This window comes from Onychomys torridus, chromosome 2, assembly GCF_903995425.1.
Source record: "Onychomys torridus chromosome 2, mOncTor1.1, whole genome shotgun sequence".
Taxonomy (NCBI): Eukaryota; Metazoa; Chordata; class Mammalia; order Rodentia; family Cricetidae; genus Onychomys; species Onychomys torridus.
In genome coordinates, this window is record NC_050444.1 from 87,285,729 (window position 1) to 87,305,456 (window position 19,728).

Consider the following 19,728-nt stretch of genomic DNA (forward strand, 5'->3'; position numbering starts at 1 on the left):
CAATACATGCAAAAGTAATCAAATCCTATTATCATATGCTAATGACATTTCTGTGCACATACATTGTTGCCCTTTATTATCAGATTTATTATAAAATCATTTGAAATTGTCAAAGGTAAATGATTCTTTTAATAAAAATAATATTGAAAATATCCATATCGTTTGACTTGAAATCATACAGTTAAAACTCCTTATTTAGTAAATAGGCCTTCTGAGACTCAGACAACAAGAATAATTTATACACAGACACAGTTAACTAGTGAGGCAAGACAGCAGAGGACTCGGCATTACTGCCATCCAGATTAGTGTATTTGTCCTGAGCACCAGTGCTGGGGGTGGAGACTTAGAATTTTTGTTTCTAAATAAATATAACTATATATTCATTACCTATAAAAGTGTCTGTGAATCACTGGACACTGAAACACAGATTGAAGACCTACTGTGGTACAAGAGAGTCTTCCAGGCAAGGAACATAAAAGGAAAATGTGTCTATAAAATAGTACTTAATGAAATATTTTCATTTGACTACCACTTTCATAATGCTTGTTCTTTATAGAATAGACTATTTCTTTACTCATTTCCCTTAAACCATCTATCACAGGTTAAATAAATGCCCTTTACAAGAGAACTTCAAACTCCATAGTCACTGGGAAGCCAGAAATCTATGCTTTAATGAAAAGACAATGGGAAAAATAATGAAAACACATCTCTATAAGAAATCCTAATAAGAAGCTCTTGCTTATCATAGGCTGGTCTTAGAGGAACATCCTCTATCTGTTAGATTTTTTTTTAAAGAAAAAGTGGAGAAACAAGGAGATTAACATGTGTTAGAAGTATTGAAGATGTTAGCACCCAACTGAGTTTTTTTCCTTGGCATTTGAACATATTTTGGAAGGAAATGGCTTTTTCACTCAGTGTCTTCAGAGAACTATCTCATTGCTATTACCTCCTGGACCACACTAGATAGGCATCTTATACTTTGGAAAGAGTTAAGCTAGAGAAAGCACTTCTGTTACTTAGTCTGACACATATCTGACCAAAGAACCATATAGCAGAAATCTGAAGGAAATTTCAGCAATCACCTAGGAAACACAACAGAATGGTGAATCTAGAAGCAGAAGCCTAGTTTGTTTAACCATAAGAGAAATGAATTATCCATTTAACCATAAGAGAAATGAATTATCAACCTTGATCCTCAGTTTTCTTATCTATGAAATGGCATAAATAAAAGACCTCATCTCAAAAGGGAGTTGTAACTTTTTAAAGAAAACATGTAATATAAATTAGAAGCATCCACTGAGTACATTTTAAATGTCAAGTTTTGAATTCATGATATACTAAATTCTTGCAGTATTCTATACAAGTAATTCTTTTTACATTGAGGTATAAACAATCAAACCATGCTGATCACCAGTTCTATAGAAATTATGTCTGTGTTATCTTATATTGATTATGCACCTCCTTCATAATTATGTTTTAGACATGCAATGATAATGATTAAGGAAAAAGGATATCTCAGAGGAATAGGATATTGCAAGTAAAATTCTCATAGACCAAATCTCTAGAAGTAGTGGTGAGTTGTTTAGTTTAATTATTATATCAGTCCAGTATTGCTGTTCACATGCTGTGTAGGAAACCCACTCCAGATCTCAGTGGCTCAGAAAACCTTTGACTTCATCAAAGCACACAGCCAATTACAAAGTGGAGTAGAAAGCTATGTTGTACTCCCAAGCAGAAAAGGAAAGAATAGTTGCTGAAAACTGTTCTACTTTGTCAACATTGTGGTTAAGCATCTAACAAAGGAAGAATCTGAAGCATTCCTAAAAAAAAAAAAAAAAAACTTAAAAAAAAAATAAACAGATTGGAATCTGATTCTGGAAACCACAAGTGCCAGCCTATGAATGGAAGTGAAGTCACAGATGTTTGAAATAAGAAGCTTGAATCTTAACTATTTTCTTACAGCCTTTCTGTTAATGAGCTTACAATGCAGAGTTAGTGAGCAGTAAGTGTTAACTAATCCTGGCTCCATCAACATCTTTACCAGTGATGTTAAATATGGAGGAAGGTCAAAACTTACAGCACATATTTAGGGAACAAACAATAATGGAGATATTCTCAAAACTCCATGATTATCTGTATGTCCATTTAGGTAAAAGCTGTGTGAAGGGAGAGTGGGGCAAAGAAGGAATGTATTTTTTTATTGCACATGGCCATGTAAAATCTTTAAATTTTGTACCATGAGTATCCACTGCTTAATAAAACAATTGGTTTAAAGTCATTTCCAGAAATACAACAATTAAAATAGAAATCAATACCCAAGGATAGAATGAATATGTACTTAATATGTGGTGTGGTTTAAATATGAAATGTCCTCTATAAGCTCCTGTGTTTGAACATTTAATCTGTAGTTGGTGCTGTATTGGAAAATTATAGGAACTTCAGGAGGTAGAACTGTAGCTGAAGTTTTTCTCTCCAGCTCCCTCCAAGCCCCTGCAGTCCCACAGCCCATTTATAAAATAATCACTCAGACACTTATATTACTTATAAACTGTATGACCACGGCAGGCTTCTTGTTATCTACTTCTTCTATCTTAAACTAACCCATTTCTATTAATCTATACTTTGCCATGTGGCTCATGGCTTACTGGTACCTTACATCTTCCTTGCTATGGCTGTGGCTGGCAGTGTCTCTCTCCCTCAGCCTTCCACTTCCCCCAGTTCTCTTCTCTGCTTATCCTGCCTATACTTCCTGCCTGGCTACTGGCCAATCAGTGTTCTATTTATTAACCAATCAGAGCAACACATTTGACATAGAGAACATCCCACAGCATAGAACTTTGCCTAGGATGTAGGTCACTAGAAGTCATCCTTGAGATTTGTTAGCCTCATTCTTTTTCCTGTCCTCTGTGTGCCTCCTAGCTGAAGAAGAAACATGATTAGCTCCTGCATGCAATGTTTGCCATGACTCCACAATGATGATGGGCTTTATCTATTGAAACCATAAGCCAAAATGAATCTTTCCACTTTTAAGTTGCTTTGCATCAGGTACTTTGTCAAGGCTAACTAACTAATATACTCCATTTAATTTATTTTCCATAGTTTGGTAGCAGGAACAGGGGAATAAAATATGTTGCTCTCTATTGCTTATGGAGGGAGATATGAGACTTCCATTTTACTTACTATGGTAGATTTTCCTTCTATGTGGGGGTAGGTTCTGAAAACACTATAGCTATGATAGGTTTTATCAATGGCTTCAGTATTTACTTTCCTCTGCAGTCATAGGTTTTGCTTGGGCAGTGAATTAAGAGTGGGGACATTAGGACACATGTTTTTAGCTTTGGCTTTAAGAGTCTAATAATGCCCCTACTTGATTTTATGTGCCTCTGTAAGATATATCAGAAGAATAGTGCTGGGTAAATCATTGATTTAAGAAGGACAAGAAATTTATGAAGTGAATGTCATTGTTCTTGCAACTTGGATACACCAAACTGGGACCAAGTGAAACTGTCAGAGATGTGTAACTATTAAGCACTTAACTGATATTTGTGGTTGCTCATATTTGCACAGTAAAACGTGAGTAGTACAACAAAAGGTAAGAAATATCAAATGATAGAACCCATTATTCAAACTGTACAACCTGGGAACTGAATGTTTTCTCTCCATTTCCTCTTTTAATTATCACACAGTTCTATGACAGTCATTAAGACAGTGCTTTTTCTAGAGAGAAAATAGACTCAAGGAAGTAAACGATCTTTACAAATTCATAAGGATGGCAAAAGATGGAATTGGGAATTTTAAGCTCTTTGTATTTGATATCCCCCTTCTTTGCATATAAAAATACTGGAGATAACTCTTTTCCTGTGAGATTCTGTTGGCCTAACTCCACATGGTGGACACTAGGACAGTCTTAGGACATAGAAACAGAATGGTCAGAGGAATGTCAGAAGACAGAGTTTTCATATTCGTTTCTAGAGAGGTTTCCTCAGAAGGGAAAACATTACCTTCTAGAGAGATGGACCCTGAGCCGTGTGCAAACTTCTAAGCTCAGAGCAGCCTCAGCTAATAAATCCTGTGTCAGACAATAGCCTGAGGTATCAAGTTACTCTAGGCCCAATTTTGCTGTCTCTGGATAAAAAAAAAAAAAAAAAAAAAAAAAAAATGCACTCTGCACTGCAGGCTAAGAGCTGGGAACAATTTGTTACTTTAAGTATGAAGTTTCTGGTGTCACCCTTTGTTTCCAAAGCCCTGGTAGCAAGCTTCTTCTGGAGAGGAGAAAAAGATACTGTCTTTCTGTCTTTGTCTCTCTCTGTCTCTGTGTGTATGCCTTTGTGTCTCTGTCTGTCTTTGTGTCTCTGTCTCTCTCTCTGTGTCTTTGTCTGTATCTCTCTGTCTCTGTCTCTCTTTCTCTTTCTCCTTCTAGACTCACTCTCTACACTACTATCCCAGCAAGTCTACTTCCCTCCAACTAGTGATCTATGAATTTCTAAGTGGCAATTTTAAATTTAAAAACAAAAAATACTGGGAATAGGCAGCATAACTTCTCTTCCAGCACCTCACAGTATGAGAGCTACTCCTGTAGCCTTGACTTCTCAATGGAACACACACACACACACACACACACACACACACACACACGCACACGTTTATCTATTCTTTAACTCACACAATGGAAAAGAAAGCTCTTTCAATTCTGTCTTAATTCTGGTTACAATAAGGAAGAAGAATAATTTTGTCAGTGTTGTATTTTTATCCTATCACTTACAAATATTTGTTTTTACTTTTTTCAACTCCCTGTCTGAGTCAGTCAGTCTGTCTGTCTCTCTCTCTCTCTCTCTCTCTCTCTCCTCCATGTCCACAGAAATATCCCACATCCCCACATCTACATGCATGCTAGAAATGGTTAGGGAGAAGTATTGCCCCTCACTATTCTGGAATTAATGACAGCTACCTGAATAAAAATATTATCTGCTCCTTCTACTTAAATTTCATAAAGGAAAACAGAGCTTCTGAGAACCCAAAGGCATGGATCTTTGGACTTAATTCTACAGTGAGCAAACCTAGATTTGAAATCCTGACCTTGAAAACAAAAAAGACTTGTTCCTGAGGATGGGCCACATGATGTCACAGAGTGTTAGTTGCCATCATGAGGTAGCCTCCTTCAGAGATAAGCATTTGTATCTCTTGGGGATCCCCATAAAAAATAAAAAGTATCTGCTAAGTCATTTTATTATGCCATCTATACTTTTGTTTAATGTGTCATTGATCAGGAAAAGGTATGGAACATGAACCTTTGTAAAGGTATGTCTGTCTCCATACCCCTCTGTTTTGTTGCTTCCGACTCCAAGATTCTCATAGAGAACAGACTTCCCCAAGGCCATTTTCTCTACGCAGAAGTTAAATTTGGATTTTCACATCACAAAACACCCTACTTTCTTCCTTACAGAAGCAAATATCATTAATAAGAGTTTGCTGCATGTTTACAAATCTCTAGATGCCTTCTCTCGTGCAGTTACCTACCTATAAAAAAAGAAAGGCCAGCTCTTGTTTCTCTCCTCTCAGATAAGGCTGAGGCTTCTACAGAGATGAAGTGCCTTAGAATGAAATATTCTGGAGCTTAGTCAGTGGTAAGTCACTGTAGAGGAGTCATCCCTTTCAATTTTGAAAGGGGGTTCACAGAATTCATTACTTTTAGTTTACATTGGTGGTTCTCAACCTGTGGGTCATGACCCCTTTGGAGGTCAAACAAGAATCACATATCAGATATCCTGAAAATCAGATATTTGCATTATGATTCACAACAGTGGCAAAAATTACAGTTATAAAATAGCAATGAAATAATTTTATGTTTGGCCAGTTCACTACTACATGAGGAACTGTTTTAAAGGGTTGTGTAGCCTGAGGGAAGTTAAGAACCACTGTTGTACATGTTGTATTTATTGCATGTGAATTACATAGTTAACTGGGTAACTGCTACATAGTAATATACACAAGATTTCATTATCTTTTCCCATAGACAACACATGCTAATAAAAATCACACATGAAATCTTTGCTTATAATAAATTATTTTATAACCAACATAATTATAGGAGATCAAAGCATATTTTATGTGGGGTATGTATGTAGGTATTATAGGACCATAGCAGGACCTACTCTAATAGTTCAGGGAAGAATTCTCTTGGGCCACAAAGTTAAATAATTAACATTTATAGAGATGATAATGTGTAGAGATGCCAAAATAGGAAGACACAGTTATATGCATCTAGTTGAAAATGAACGATGTGGTAAAGAATAGTAACTACACGATCCATTTATTTTTACAAGTTTAGATACAAGGAAAACCAGGGAAATTTATGGATCTATGAAAAGAAAGTATGATGTGAATTAATTGTTGTTAATATTAAAGCTGCTATGAGATCGTAGGCAAATGGTTTGGCCCTCACTCTTAATACATCCTAAAGGAAGTTGGTGGAACACACTTGCTAATTGCTATAAAGAAAAACAAACACACAGTGAGGTCTTGATAATGAAGCACAGAGTTGGCTGATAATGGAGATGTTGAGAAGGTATGGGAATGCAGGACATAGGAAAGGGGAGTGGTCACTGGAAGGAGGAAGGAATGATCCTGATATACGGAATGAAAGAAGTCAATAATGAAATGGAACCCATACCTGGCACTCTTAATAAAGCCAAGGCCATGTTGCTAGATAAGTTCTGGGAGAGGCCTTAATTCTATTATTGTGCTAAATGGACACAGTATTAAAATAACTCCTAATGACTTATTGCTAAACCCAAAGATCAATGTATCTTTCAACCCTCATTAGAAAAGTAGATGATAATGAACACAGAGACCCTCAACTGACCTAAGTGTAGCAAGTAATCTTACATAGGATGTATATATAACACCCTTTCCCCCCAAGTCTCAGGGATCATTGTGAAAGATGGAGTAGAAAGACTGTAAAAAGAATAGTGGTGGATAATCTCTAGGAAACAGTGTTTTCTGAATAGAACCAGGCAGTTGCAAATATGAAATGAAATAATTGTAACAATTGCACAAGACCTGTACAAATTCAAGCCATACAAAAACCCATCATAAAGGGAGAAAGATGGGTGTGAAGGAGCTAATAGCTGAGGAGCTATTAGCATTTGATAGCAGCTATGAGAGGGAGAGTTATTTTTCATTTCATTATTATTGTTATTTCTTTTAATTTTGCGATTATAATTTTGTAAATTCCCCCTCCTCTTTATTTGTTCCTAACCTCCTCTGATACCCCTTCTACTTTCTTTAAAATTTATGGCCTTGGGGCTAAAGAGGTGGCTCAGAGGTTAAGAGCACTGGCTGCTCTTCCAAAGTTCCTGAGTTCAATTCCCAGCAACCACATGGTGGCTCACAACCATCTATAATGGGATCTGAAGCTCTCTCTGGTATGCATGCAGATAGGCAGACAGAGCACTCATACCTAAAAAATACATGAATAAATAAAATTAAAGACTCCATCCTGTCTTCCCCTTTAAAAAATAAGATAAAATAAAATTTATCATCTCATCTTTGTTTTTGTTGTTGTTGTTTTTGTTTTTTGTTTGTTTCTGCTAGCTCTCAGCTCTTCGTAGTTGCCTATAGTTTTGGTCTGGGGTTGAGGTCCCTTAAGTTGTGTCTCCTTCCGTGTTAGCATGTTTACTGGTATTGTTTGGGTCATGTATAGACAGTCAAGTTTGTAAGACTTCTTGTGGGTCGTTTCTGGCATTTCTAGAAGATACTTAAGAGAAAACTGCCTGATCTCTGGCTCATACAATTTTCCATGCCCTCTTCTGCAATGTTTCCTAAGATTTAGGTGTGGGAATTGTTTTGTAAATGTAAGAGTTGGGACTGGGCTCCACAACTTTGCATTTTCATTGGTTGTCATTTTCTGCAATAGCCCCTTTCATCTGCTATAAAGGAAAGTTTCCTTGATAAGGGATGAGGCTTACACTTGTTGATGGGTTCAAAGACAAATATATGAAATGTAGTTAGAGAATATATAGGTTTAGTAAAGTAGTGGTTGTTGATTCTCTTCCAAGATTTATGACTTTATTACCAAAGAATTAAAAACCTATAACCGTAATACATGTAAGCCTGTTTATAAATATATATACAGCTTAAGTGAAATTTTCTCAAGTTGTCTGATAATGCTATATCCAAAGACTACCTAATAACAAAATAATAATATAAATAAATAAATAGATAGATAAATAAATAAACAAACAAACAAACAAACAAATAACAACACCAGGCATGAGAGATCTGCTTTTGAGTTGCTGGCCAGGTTTGTCAAAGAAACTTCCAAAACATTACAGGTCATTGTTTTTATTCCTGCTTACCCATCAAAGATGGAAGGTGAGTTGTTATTGCTGAAGACACCAATCACTTCAGACACAGTTTCCATAGGCCCCTGTGCCGCAACCAAGCTGAATGTTTCCCCACTAAGAGCTAGCTTTCATGGTATCAGGTGGCACCATGGAAGCTTCCAAAAAATGGAGGCAACGAACAGCCATTACCAGATTTCATGCCTATGCACCACAATGATAATCAGCATTGTACAGTAACTGTGAGGGTGCAGTAGCTGCACACATACCTTTGACAGTAACCAACAGCTCTCTAATTGCATTTATTCCCACTCATGAAGAGGACAACCATATCTGGTAGTGGAAACCTGAGCAAATACTTGTGGGTATGGAGTCTGTTGAATGGTGTTATCTCTGGTGGGTTAAGCACACTCCAAGGTAAGTCCCACCATTAAAGCCAGTGGAGTAGCTGGGCAACAGAAATTGTACTTAAGAGAAAAAAGAAAACTTAAAGTTCAATAGGGATGTGAAGGTGGCAAAGGTAGATCTTCAAGGACTTGTAGGAGGGGGTAAATAAAATATATTCAAATACATTGTGTGAAATTCTCAAAGACTTAATAAAAATATTTTTTAAAGAAAGGATGGGAGCAGAGAGTATCCAGTCTCAAGGCTTACTGTGATTTAAAATTTAAATGTGTATAAGGAATCAAGAAGTCTGTAGGAGAACTGAAAATACCTATGAATGACTTTTCACTGGGTAATTCAGTGCTATGAAGGAGGCTGGTCCTCCCTGTCTTTGTATGGGTACTTCAAGCCAGACACCAAAGGCTCAGGATACAGTCTAGGGTATTGTTAGTGTATGTGAGCAGGCTCAAATGGGTGGGCGCTCAGAATGAGGCTGCAGAGGTAAGGCACAGGAGTGGTCAGGTGATTAATCTCTTGTCTCCATTACTCTAAATGAGCTAAACAAATCCCTCACTGAGCCTGTCACACTGATGTTCTGCATGTAAATTGTCCCTAATGATCAAGGGCATAGGGCCAGTCCCCTGGCTGGTAAAGCCATTCATTTCCCAACACTGTGTCTTGGTCAAATATTTCTGCAATAGCATCTATTGGCAGAGGAGTTGTTAAAGGAAATGGTGCCCATTCTAAACCATGCTTAGATATGAACTCTATCTGTAACATGTGGCTAGTGTCATGGTGAGCTAGGACCTATAGATTTGGGTGTAGGTTCCTCCCTGCACAAATCCACTTCTCAAAATCTCTACACTTTTTCATGCAAAAATTAAGGTGCTTAGGCTAGATTAGTACTTCCAAATGTTCACTGGAACACTCATGGTTTGCTGTATAATTTTTTTTTCTGTAATAGTCACTTGTGCTTTAATTTTGATTTCTTAAATGATAAATATCAGCTTCATGCTGAACACTTTTCTAAGTGATATGAACTATAAAACTAGTTGTTATGATTCATAGAATTTACTATTATTGGCTAAGAGGAAGCATGGTAGCAATTGGGAATCTGGAACATTTGAGTATGAAAACTTGTACCTGTATTCACATAAGCATCCCCTAATCTCAACTAATGAGATTTTATAGTTTTGATGAGTGGTTTCTATGGTTACTTAGGGCATCAACATTCCACAGCTAAAAGGAGCAGGCATGTGTGAATGGCAGGAGCATGGTAAGATCACCTTTATACAACAAAATTTTAAAACTTTTTGTGGATTTATTTGTTTTATTGTTTTGTGTGTATGAGTGCTTTGCCTACACACACACACACACACACACACACACACACACACACACACATATGAAGGATGTTTACCAAGTGTATCCTTGGTGCCCACAAAAGTGAGAAGAGTGTATTGAATGCCCTGGGGCTGGAGTTACACACAGTTGTGAGACAACATATGGGTACTGGAAATTGAACTGGGTCCTCTGCAAGACCAAGTGCTCTTAACCTCTAAGCCAACTGTCCAGCCCCAGTATTAACATGTTTAATAGTACAAGTTAATTATATAAAAATTTTACCCTGATCATTTCATGGAAATATAAAAATTAATAACTTATCATTAGCTATATCAAAAATTGATCATTGGGAGAAAAACAGTTAAAATAAATTATCACTGTATATGAAAGAAATTACAAAATTCTTAGTTACAGTTTTTAAAACTTAATTTAAATGAACTGTGTTTGCATATATGTGGGTAGCATTAACTGGTTAGTGGATTGTTAAAGAAAAAGACATGATATCAGGAGGGATGTTTTGGATAGGAGAGAAGTTATAGGAGGATTGGGAGTTAGATATTATCATATTTCATTGTATACATGTATGAAATTCTAAAAAAAATAAAGGGAATTTTTAAATAAGTAAGTAAAATGGTCATCTGTTTTTCAAGGATCTCCATGCAGTAGAGATTTTTTAAAGATCCTCTAGTGAAATATTGTGAGAAATGCAATTGAATACAGGATGTTCGATTTGTCTCATATCCTACTTGGTGTCATTTCAGAGCTGTTAATGTTAATTTGTGCTGAGATTATCTGATTAAACTAGGATAGTTTAAAGCTAAACTTGTTAATCAAATCTTCTTAGAACTGCTTAGGCCAGTTGCAAGACCCTCAAACTGTTACCTGTCTATAACTAGAAGGGATCCATGGGAATTAGGGACAGAGAGTAGAATAGAGAGACAGAATAAGGTCAGATAAGATGATTTCCAGGACATTTATTGGGCACCTGCTCTAATATGAGTCAGGTAGTATTTTTCTCATCTCCCTTTCACCTCTAGTAGATGTAAAGTAAATAAGATTGGAAAAGAAGGGAGATTCAGACCATTTACCTGACTGTGTTGTGTTTGTTTTTATTTTATCTGTACTAAATGGATTGGATTGTGTTTACTTTCAGTCCTGGCAGCAGATCATGCTGTGACCCACGTGACTCCCTCACCCACACCCCTTCAAAATGGTTTCTGGCCTCATTTGCGATACGTTACCTCTAGGGACACAGTATTCAACCTTTTCAAAGTAGCCACTGCCTTATCAAGATCATTTTCATAGAAAATTCTGGAACATTTTAAGGAGCACCACATATACCAAATAGTGTCCTCATGCAGAAAGCTATGGAGCTACATAACTTGATTCCAAAGGATGCTCTCATCACTTAGCTTTTAGGGGTTTCAAATGTGTACACTTTCTAAGGTATGGGATTGAAGATACTGCTGCATAGTAACTGAGGTTACAAAGCAGGGAGTAAAATAAAACACCATGCAATACCCACAAGGGCTGATGGAAGAATATAACAACTAAGCAAAAGTGAAATCACTCATGACAATGAATACATGAACTATACACATTTCTGTGTAATTTATATGTGACTTCCTATCTGACTTTTTACACACACACACACACACACACTAGAATTATGGCAAATAACATTTAACATCCATAAGTCCAAAATTTTTCGTAAATTAATTGAATAAAAATGAAGACATGGAATGCTCTCACAAGCAAAAGGAATACTAGAAGCCTAAGGAAATGCTATGTGATCAAATATTTATGATAGACAGTAGAGAACCATAATTGGTGATACAAAGAATAGTAAGATCTAATAACAATTAGCTATAATTATTGATTCAAAGATTACTACAACCCTTTTCAGAATTAGAGATATTGCACTAAACTGTGGGCACAACAATTAATAAAAAACAATGTCTATTTGCACAAAACATACAATTATTGTGTGTATGTGTGAGCAGATACAAGTGTGTATACATGTAAGACACCGCTCAAACAAATAAATGAAGCTGTTAGCTAGTGACAGCAAACTGGTGAGGATCCAGGTTTCAGTACTATACTATCAACCTGAAATAATCATTATCTTACACAAGATAAATGGTTTATTTTTTATCCTATAACAGCTTAGACTAAAGGACTTTCGTGTGTCAGGGAAACCAGTTTCTCCTTTCTCTTTGCTCTGTCAACAAGAGGGCATTTCTTCTGTCTGCTTAGTTAATGATGTAATCATCCTTTCTAGCTCCTAGCCAGCACAAAGGACAGAGCACACGTTTGTCTGTAAGAGTGAAGCTCAAAAATAACAAACTTCACTTCTGTTCATATCTCACTTGCCAGAGTTTGTCTCTGGGTTATATCACCTGTCAGAGGCCTGCAAAATGTATTCTTCACTTTGTGTGGCCATTTACTAGGAGGAAAAGTTTGTTTGGTATAGAAGTAAGGAATATCAGGTACTAAGACATGACTAGTGATAATTTTTATAGATAATAAAAACATAAAATGTGCATCAATCATAATGAGCTAGATTTGCTACAGTAACAATTCGGAATCGTAAACCTCTTAAGCTTTAATGTTGCTTTAACTACATGATGAATCAGGAGAACAAGGCAAGCTTTTCTCATAATAATCATTTAGAGGCCCATCATCTTGTATTGCTAGTTACTGCACCAGTGGGACTGTGCTGTCTGGGACATCTTTCATTGGAAATTAAATACTCAGCAGGATTAATATAATTCTGGCTGAAAACTATGGACAGGTAGCCTCACAATCCTACCTATCTGTAAGGAACCAAAAATTTAACCTAGTCAACATAAAGAACACAAATGAACATATATACATATACATATGTATATATTTAGTATTTAGTTCTGCTCACTACCTGAAGGGGACAGGAATGGATTATATAGAAATGGGGTCTCCTTTAAATTCATTTTTGTGTAGTTATTTGATTTGGGATTTCGATGATGAGAAATATATTGTAAGTCATACAAATCTGGACATAAAAGTTTTTTAAAAATTACAAAAAGGGAAAACTGGATATGCAAAGAGATTAACTAATGTCACTTTAACCTTAAACACTGTGGGTAGATGAGCATCATTGCATACCAGTTTTAAGATGAACTAGACCTAGTGGATGTGCTTATCCTGAAGCTGCTTACATGACTGCACCAGAATTTGAATCCCTGTAGTGTGCTTTGCATCAAAGCATGTAGCCATTAAGTTCAGTCGCCTATCCCAGCCCCAGAAGTAGAGAGGTCCTCTCAATAGAGGATCTAGGTTTTGTTAATGTCACATAAATGGAACTACCAAAAGCCACAGAAACACTTCAGAGAAATATGCAACTTCTTGGAGTCATTAAAGACTTCTCAGTAGAAGCTTTCTCTTGAAATGTTGGTCTACAAAGTGCGAATGGAGGCACAATACTCACTGTTGTGGAGGCAATATGTGAACATGCAGCGTGAGTGTGTAAGTGAGGATAAAGAGCTAGAGTGTCACAATGACAGATTGTGAGAGACTTCTTGAGGCCATTTTCTTCCACCAAAAACAATAAAGAAATTTCATCAGTTATTCCATGTTTTAGTACAATTGTATCTCCCTTGTTCAGAGTGCTCCTTGAGATAATCAGTGCAAAAGAAGTAATGTGGATCCACTGAAGCAGGGTGGGCATTCACAGGTGCCAAATTTGAGCCACATTAGAATTTGGATCAATCTGAGGAAGAGAGAAAAAACAACTCCAGGATTATAATATAAGACACTGTAGCCCTACAATGTGACATTCAGTCTTATTCATCCTTGTTGATTGTTTATATAATGAATCTCAGAAAAACAAGTCCACTGTTGGAGTCAGCCAGTTGCTGGGAAACAATACTGAGGGACCATCTTGAGGCCATAAGTAGGTTTCTTAACAGCAGGGAACCTAACATCAGAATGATCTATCTGGAAGTGCATAGACAGGAGTAAAGATTCCAACACACTTTTCCTGAACTCTAAGGCTATGCTCTAGATTCATTGCAACTCCATTGATGACTTCATTCTTTACCTCTCTTGTTCATTCCTTTTGATTGCCCTAAGCTTTACAGTCACTCCCATATGTTGTATTTCAAAGATGTTAAAGCATTGTCACTGTAAGTACCACTCTTTTACCATCCTAAGTTAGGCATAGTATTGATCTACTGTATTGATCTATGTTCAAATTCCACCACCCTTTTCTTCAAAGGGTATTGCCCATGGAAGTGAATACCTCTGATGTTTTTCCTTTGATTTCTTGTATTCAAAATGCTTGCAATGATGCTGTACATTTCAGTGATGTTCCCTTGTTTTTCTGTATTCTCTCCTGCTCATGGGATACAGCCTCTATAATCTCATACTCTTTCTATAATCTCATACTCTGTTTGTCCATTACACTACTATATCCCAGGGATTCAGAATAGTACACCACATATAAACAGTGCTCATTAAATATTCAAGAAGTAATGAATGATTAGATTCAAGTGGCAGAAACTACTATTCAAATCAAAGGCTTTATGACAAGGGCAGAATCATCAGACCAGGTATTGGAAAAAATGGAAGCTGGCTCATGCACTAAGGACAGGTCGGGGTCCCACTGCCTGGGTGCCTCCCAAACAGTTCAAGCTATTCAATTGTCTCACTTATCCAGAGGGCCTGCTCAAGCTGGGGGCTCTGCAGCCCCTGGCTCATAATTCGTGTGCTTCCATTCGATTGGCTATTTGTCCCTGTGCTTTTCCAATCTTGGTCTCAACAATTCACACTCTTACAGTCTCTCCTCTTTCTCAACAATTGGACTCCTGGAGCTCCACCTGGGGCCTGGCAGAGGATCTCTGCATCTACTTCCATCAGTTATTGGATGAAAGTTCCAGCACAGCCTTTAGGGTGTTTGGCCATCTGATCACCAGACCAGGTCAGATTAGGCTTTCTCTCGACCATTGCCAGCAGTCTACAGAGGATGTATCATTGTGGATTTCTGGGGACCTCTCTTTGCACTGAATCCACCAGGTTTAAATGAATCCCTAGGGGAGTCTTGGCACTGGAGGTGATGGGAATGGAGGGGAGGGGCTGGGGGGAAGGTGGAGGTGGGTATGGGAGGGGGAGGACAGGGGAACCCATGGCTGATGTGTAAAACACAAATATAATAAATTAAAAAAAGGCAAAAAAAAAATGGAAGCTGGAAACAGGCCAAAGTAATGGGACATTACTCCTAGATAGGCTTAAAGCTACTGCATGGGTTTAACAATGTGCTGAGTACACAGCCAAGCCCTGAGGTAGACCCTTTTGTCCTAGAAGTTAGAGATGTGTGAGTTCAAGGTAGGAAGCTAACTCTTTTTGGTTGTGGTTGTCCTGCCTAGATATAATTCATTTGCATTTGTTAACTGGATTGAGATAATGAGACACCAGCATCAGCATTTACTCCCAAACTACCTTCTATCCAATCCTAAATGGCTTTCATTTCTGCTTTTAGGGCCTAACAGTACGATGTGGCTGTGGTCATAAACATGGGAGAAAAGAGCCAGTGTCTCTGACAGGGTCCCTCCATGTGTGATTTTGCCTGTAGTTTGCTAAGAGTCTGTAAGCTGGTTTACCCCTTCTATGGAAGGGCCAATTATCCTCAGATCACAGCAACAAGAATCCAGACCACATACCTTGACAAGTGCCATGGCTCATTAGGAGGATTACATACTCCAGAAGCTGCACCCATTGGAAGCTCTCATCTGTGAAATGACTGGAACCATTCTCAGTTTAGAGAAAACTCCACTTCCATGACTTCTGTCTGTCACTTCTGCCCCAAACAATCCATGTGAAAATCTACTTCAGTTGGAAAACTCACAAATATTTCATCTGTCCCCAATAATAAAGAATTTGATGAGACCGGCATCAAGGCCTGGTCCTCTCCTCTCGGGGTATATGTGTGTGTGAGAGAGAGAGACCCAAGTGGAACTGTGAATAACTCTGGCTTCTGTTCTGATGAGGTCAATGGGGCCTGCCTTATTTCCCAGTTGTGAGGATTACTATGGAGATTTTTGCTTGTTGAATATACCTAATCCCCAAATAGGAAATTCAAAGCTCCAAAATCTGCAATACTTAAAATATTAGCATTATGGCGCCAGTGGAAAGTTCCATGTTTGAATTCATGTGACATGTTATAGTCAAAATGTAAGTGCATTAAAGACACCATATAAAACTGTTTTTAGTCTATGTGTATGAAACATATTGAAGCACAAATAAATCCTATATTTGTATGCTACTATTCATTTTCAAATGTTTTAAAATTAAACAAACATTCAACAACCAAATATTTATAAATCTGAAACAATAACACTTCTATACTTAAGAATTTTAGATAAGGGATATTCTATCTATGCACTTCCATTGCTTATCATTTATAGCTATATTATATAATATGGTGTGCAATACAATTATCTTAAGATCTTAAGATTCATACCTATTACTTTCAGATAATTGTAGGTTTAAATTCATGGTTAAATAAATTTGTACTATTTAAAAAAATATCATTGGCTCTAAATCCAACATTTCTACTTCAAATCATGCTTCTTTGCTGCCACCACAACAAGCTTTCGTTCTAGTATAGAATAGTATTATCACGTTAATATGGGGCTGCTAGACGTGTTATCAGTCCTTGTTTGTAATAATGGATTTACATTTTTTTCAAAGAACAACATTAGCAGCAAATGCTCAGAAATAGTGAATTATGGGTGGGGATTTAAAGAAAAGTGTCAGTGACCTACATTTCACTTTTATTGTTCAAAAATACTTACATTTTCATAAAGGATCATCCTAAAGAATTTACCTTCCATCAATTTTCACTAATTTCAGAGTATAGGTTTCTGTTTCTCTTGGTGTTCTTATCACAAGCCAGACATGAAACATCTTGTAAAGCCAAACTCAAAGGAGAGAGGACAAAGGTGGGTATACATTAGATTATTATAATGAGATGCCTATTTACTCCACAGAGTTGTTTTCATTCACTGAATTCTATTGTCTTGACTTGCTTTTCAGAAATCCAACCTTAGACTCCACAGTGTAGCAAGTGAGAAAGATGTTGGCCTTAAAGCCTGGCTCTGACTCATTCTGGGATTTATCAGAGGAACTGACCCTCCCTCTTCTCCTGTTCCCCTTAGCTATGCTTTAGTCTCTTACTCTCTAGAAAGTAGGGTCAGAGAAGTAATGTCCAAACGTCTTACAGCACTATAATTCAATACATTCTCCATTGATTTCATTTCAATTAATCTTGATTCAATCCAATTTGCTATATTTCAATTCAATTATTTCCATTTAGTTTAGTAATTCCATTTCATTCAGCTCAAGTCAATTCAAATAAACTAAATTCCATTGACTCCAATCACATCTATGCTTTTTTGGTGTCCTGAGCAATTTGTTGAGCTTGAGAATCTGGAATTGTAAAGGGGGAGGAAAAGGGTAGATAGTAGCTTCTCCAAAGTCCCTACCTGGAACAGAGTAAAGTGTCCTTGGGATTTCCAGGGCATTTGGAGAAGCCATGAGGTGTTTGAAAGACCATGGGTACTGACACAAAAAATGTGACCTCAGAGAGTAAGAACCCACAGTAGGCACTGAATAAATAGCTGGTAAATTGATACGTTTAAACATGTATTGAATGATGTAAATAACATGTGAATGAATAAGTTTAAAAGGATTAATGCATAAAGATGATCAGTGCACATCCAAGCAGGCTTACTGTTTGCCAAATCATATCACATTCTGATTCTTCTGAAAGAATTGAAGGTGCTGGACGAAGCTGCAAGTTCTAACCCTCAAGCCTGGGATCCTATGGGTCTTCTCTTTCTCCCATGCTTGCTGTCCTGGCTAGGCTCTCCTCTAAGGAGAAGAGCTGGGTGAACAATGCCCTCTGATTGGCTCTGGCAGCTTCCCTAAGGGCAGAGCAGCAGGTGAGCAGGTGGAGCTCTGATTGCAAGTCCTATGATGAGTTGAGAGGGATTGATTAGTTTGAGCCTCTTATATTTGAGTGCCTCCCAAATTCTCCAAGTGAGCACTTCCCTCCCTTTGGCTCCTGTCCCTGGAGCTCTGTGTTCTGCTTCCCACAGTAGCAGTCTCTTCCATCTGATACTCCTCTTTTTATTCCCTTAAACTGATTAAAATTTAAGGAGTTTAAAAAAGAAAGAAGAAACATATATAGCTCTTACTATATGCCTGAAAGAATGCTGTGATCTTCATAGCATCCTCATGACAACTCCCTCATGAGATGGTTGTTTTCACCACCCCAATGAGTGTTCTCATTGACTCAAAGTCACCCAGCAAATAGCTTGGGAAATCTTCAAAGGTAAAGACATGATGCATACACAACAGGGTGGCAGGAATTACACATGACAGCTTCTGTCTTCATATTCCTCTAGTCCTAAAATATCCTATGAGACCTAAGTCCATAATCCATGGCCTTTGGATACTTTCCAGGATGGCACCTAGATTCTTTCTAGCTAGGCAACTGATTCTCTGTTATGAGGCCAGATCAATTCAGCTCAAGAAGCAAGCTCCAGTCTGAACTCCTGTGTATCCTGATAGAAAATCAACCCAGTCTGGCAGAGAGGGAGGCTATCTTCCAACACTAATGGGGTTAGATTTAGGCTTATTAATCCTGGGTCTAAATTGACAGGCAGGTAGAGTCTATTGGTTAGTTTTTTCTATCTCAAGAATTCTTAGAACACATGGGCCTTGTCCACTTAACTGTAAGCAAACAATGCCTAAGAGACTCCAAGAATTATTTCATCAAAATACATCTACCAAAGCTTACCCTCTGAGGCCCTTTCATTTCTCCAACAGATGGTAGATTCTGACATGTTCATCAAATATATCTGTTCATCTTAGAGCTACCTGTCTAGTGTAGTATTGTGGTCTTTTAGACTAGTTAAACAATAGAACAAATATAAATAAACTGAAATGGTGATTATTCCAGGTTAAGGAGAGTGGGGGGATAGGGAGAAGTAGGTCAAAGGTTTCCCATGTTCAGCTTTGTAGAATATAGAAGTCTGGAGATCTAGTATACAACACCCAGAGGTACTTAGTAATATTGTGTTATATTCTAAAAAGTGTTAAGATAGTACGTCTTAGTTATTCTTACTATATGTGAGCATGTTGTCAGAAACATAAAAATTTATGTAAGTGTCTATGATGATGCTGGCTAATTTTATATTAATGTGACAAAAGCTAGAGTCATCTGAGAGGAAGGAACCTCAGTTGAGAAAATACCTATGTAAGATCAGGCTGTAGCCAAGTCTGTAGGGCATTTTATTTATTTAGTAATTGATGTAGGAATGCCTTGCCCATTATGAGTGGTATCATTCCTGGGAAAATGGTCCTGGACTTTATAAGAAAGCACACTGAGCATGCCATGTAGAGCAATCCAGTAAACAGCATTCCTCCATGGCTTCTGCATTAGCTTCTGCCTCCAGGTTCTTTCCCTGTTTGAGTTCCTGCCCCAATAATAACCCTTAATGTCAAAGTATAAAGAAAATAAATCCCTTTCTACCCATCTTGCTTTGGGTCATGGTACTTCATCAGAACAATAGTAATCCCAACTGAGACAATAATGTCAGAATTTATTGAATAACAA